Below are 4,054 nucleotides of genomic sequence, written 5' to 3' on the forward strand. Positions count from 1 at the left end.
TTGAGGAACCCCTTGGCCGAGGGCCGGTCTTGGAAGGACGGCCTTGGAGCGCCGGCCGAGGAGGGCCGGCCTTGGAGCGCCGGCCGAGGAGGGCCGGCCTTGGAGCGCCGGCCGAGGAGGGCCGGCCTTGGAGCGCCGGCCGAGGGGGGCCGGCCTTGGAGCGCCGGCCGAGGAGGACCGGCCCTGGAGCGCCGGCCGAGGAGGGCCGGCCTTGGAGCACCGGCCGAGGAGCGCCGGTCCTGGAGCGCCGGCCGAGGAGGGCCGGCCTTGGAGCGCCGGCCGAGGAGGGCCGGCCTTGGAGCGCCGGCCGAAGAGGGCCGGCCTTGGAGCGCCGGCCGAGGAGGGCCGGCCTTGGAGCGCCGGCCGAGGAGGGCCGGCCTTGGAACACCGGCCGAGGAGGGCCGGTCATGGAGCGCCGGCCACGGCGAGTGCCGGCCCCGGACGAGCGCCGGGCTCAGGACGGCCGCCAGCGTGGCCGCCGTCGATCTACCGGACCGAGACGGACCGGTAACATTAGCCCCCCGAGTTTATCACCGATTGTAAATCGTGTGGTAAACTCAGAGTCCGACGTTGGCCCATCGGAGAAGCCCGCCGTCAAGAGGTATGCTTCGACGTCCTTTCATGTTGTTTTTATTTTTATATTTTTTGTCGATCGTGCTCGCTTCGTTATTCGCGCCATGGACCCCATTGACTCGGGATGTGGGACCGTTGACGATGGCTTACATGATTTGTTTGAGGAAAACCACGTGGATTTGGATGCTTTTTGGGCTCAATTTTCGCCACCATCAACACCACCCAACACTCGACACTCATCGCGTTCGTTCAACGCTATTGAGATGACCGGAGAGGATTTTTCGCTGGTTGAAGCGTGGCTGGCCGACGAGGGTGAGGGCGCGAGTGCCGGAGACGGCCAGCGCCGGCAGGAGAGCGCCGGCCTGATGACACCAGCCGCCGGGGACGGCCGAGCCGACCAGCACGAGGCCGGCTTGGCCGAGGGACGCGCCATGGAGGCCGCGCGCGCGGGGGCGACCACCCAGGAGACCGGCGGCGCTGCGCAGGCCGCCGCCAACGCCGGGGGAGTCGCGCCTGGCTGGGTCGGCGCCGTCTGCGCTGGACCCAGCCCCGGGGTCGCGCCAGGGGAGTCGCGCGCGACGACCCCGACCGGGGAGCACGCCGACCAGGCCGAGGACGCCGACGCCGGCGTGGAGGAGGCCGGGCCCGGCCGAGTCGGCGCCGTCTGGGGCGAACCCAGACCTGGGGGAGACGTCCCTCGTCCCGGGGGGACCGAGCCGGCCGTGGAGGACGCGGGCGACGCGTCTGGCGAGGCCGACGCCGGCGAGGACGCGCTGGCGCAGAGGAGCGCCGCCCGGGGCGGCGTTGGCATCAGGGAGAACCCCACCCCCTCGGGTGGGGCTGTGCTGCAGGTGGTCGGCGGCCGTGGAAGTCCAGGCGGGTCGGCCCCAGCCGGGCCGGAGCGTGTCCACGTCGGGGGGGCGCCGCCGCCGGCGGCCGACGCTGCAGGAGGGGCCGCCGGCGCCGGACAGGAGGTGTGCCGGCCGCCCAACGCTGGAGAGGGGGAGGCGGCCGTCCTGGCGGCCCTGCAAACCCTAGGACCCAATGGGCCGGGCCTGGGTGATGAGATTGCAGCCGGCCGGGAGTCGGGCCGGGCCGACGCGCGCGAGGAGGGCCCAACCGGCCGAACGCCGGACAGGGCCGCTGGGCGACAGGCGCGCGAGGAGGGCCCAGCAACCCGCGAGCTGGGCCGGGCCGGTGGGCAGGACGCGCCTGGGCTGAACGCCGGGACGCCCGGGCAAGCCACCAACGCCGGAGACTTGACCGGCCGAGAGCTGGGCCGGGCCGACGGGCCTGGCGCGTGCGCCGAAGGCCGGACGTCGCCGGGACCGCGCGTGGAGGAGCCACCCAGCCAGGAGGCGGGCTGGGTCCTCGGGCTTGACGCACACGCAGGCGAGGGCGTCGCCGGCCACAGGACGAGCCGGCCCGATGACAGTGACCCGGCCGGCCGGCAGCCGGTCGAGCGCCCGGGCACCGCCCCGGACTCCGGACACTCCGGCGACTCGTCGAGCCGCCGTGCAGCACCCGCGGCGAGGGGACTTTCCTCTACTGCGCAGGAGGAAACGCGGACCTCGTCCTTCCCGGTAGGGGAGTCGGCCGTGCGGGGTAACTTTGACTGCTCGGGCGTCGATGTCCCGAGCCTGATCTCCATCGTCAGCTTCAAGAGCCTCAGGAAGCGCTACAGCATCCCGGACTCTGTGTCAATCCTCAGACCGTTGCCCGACGATCTACCGTCCCGCCCTCGAAGGGGGTACGCCGCGGTCCACAAGGCGAGCCTCCGCGGCGGGCTAAGGTTGCCTTTTCAGCCGGTTATCCAGGAGCTGCTAGTTCGACTGGGGGTGCACGCCTTACAGATGTCTCCGGCCTTCTACCGGGTGGTCGCAGCGTGCCACATGATGCTTTACAGGGCGAAGAAGAGGGCTGTCACTGCCGACGACATCCAGGACCTCATGACGATACGAGGGGTGCCGGGGAAGCCGGGCTTCTACCAAGCGCTACATCGCAAGCGCTTCGTTATCGTCAGCAACGTTAATTCGAAGCACCGATATCCTTGGATATGGGTATCCGAATCAGCCTTCGGGGTCGCGCCTCTCTTCTTTGGTCTTGCGGCTGATTTTCCACCTACGGGCGATATCGAAAGCTCTGAGCTTCATGCGGTGATCAGGGCGCTCCCGGAATCGAGGCGACAAGGACCGCACTTCGAGTCCCCAGACCTAATGGCAAGGACTGGGTGGTTCCCGCCTGGAGACGACGCCCTCCCGAGCTCGGGCCTCGCCGCGGAGGCTACGGAGGACCCCGAATCAGAGGCGGGGGGCTCGTCTGTTCCTCCCCCTGACGTGGGGGGTACCAATCGCACACAAGCTTCTAGTTAGTGTATAATCCATTGTGTTGCACTCTAACCTGTCATCTCTTCGTCTTTTTCAGATACGATGACCCGGCGACACCGACCACGCACGCAGGCACCGAGGGTGGCGCCCGACGCCGAGGCCGTGGTCGCGGCTCAACCACAAGCTGAGGCCCACCATAGAGGGCTTCCAACGCGGGCGAGGACCGAGGCGAACTCTTCGAACAAGCGACCGTCGTCGACGATCCTTCCCGGCTCGTCCTCCGGCCACAAGCGCGCTCATACGTCGGCGACGCCAGATGGCATGGAGTCGATGCTCCTAGCGGAGGCGGCGGAGCTAAGGGACCGATGCTCTCAGGGGATCCTTGAAACCTCACTACGGGATTTCAAGAGTCTCCTGACGGTGAGCGACCTTGAGCATTTCCAGAGCGGGATCGGCGACGCCCGAAAGGTATGACTCGCTTGTTTTCCTCATTTGCGATTTGTTGCGCTTATTTCGATTACATGTACTTTTTTGTTTCCACAGATGCTCGCACGCCAAGAACGGAGCGACCGCATTCTCCGGGATCTGTTGCGTCGCATGCAGATCATGGAAAAAGACAAGGAGGATACAGCGGCCGCCCATGCCGCTGCCTTGGCGGGGGCCCGCCCCGTCCAAGAGTTCCAAGCGCTTGAGGAAGAACTAAGGCGAGCTCGTGAGAAGGTGGCGGCCGAGAAGGCGTCTCGGGAGAAGGCTGAGCAGGCGGCCGAGACTTTCTTAGGGGAGACCAAGAAACTCCAGGCGGCCCTCTCGAGCCGAGATGAAGAGCTGAACATCGTCCACGCCCGACTGTCGGCAAGCGAGATCTCCCGGGTCAGGGCCGAGAGGGAGAGGGAGACCCTGCGGGCGGAGGTGCAGACCCTCATCGAGGAGAAGGACGACGCCGTGCGATCGAAGACAGAGCTGGAGGAGGACTGGGATCTCTCGCTAGAGGTGGCCCGTTACGAGGTGGCCATGCGGGTCAAAGACGCGACCGCGGAGGAGAACGCGTCTCGAGGGATCACATTTTCCTTCTTCGACGCCATGTTTCCTCCCTTGGAGGACGAGCTGCCGGAAGACGACCTGCCTCCCGAAGTCCCTGCGGAGGCCGCCCAGTC

The sequence above is a fragment of the Urtica dioica genome, chromosome 2 (assembly GCF_054948205.1).
Source record: "Urtica dioica subsp. dioica isolate 48M chromosome 2, U.dioica_male_clone48M_v1_H2, whole genome shotgun sequence".
Classification (NCBI taxonomy): domain Eukaryota; kingdom Viridiplantae; phylum Streptophyta; class Magnoliopsida; order Rosales; family Urticaceae; genus Urtica; species Urtica dioica.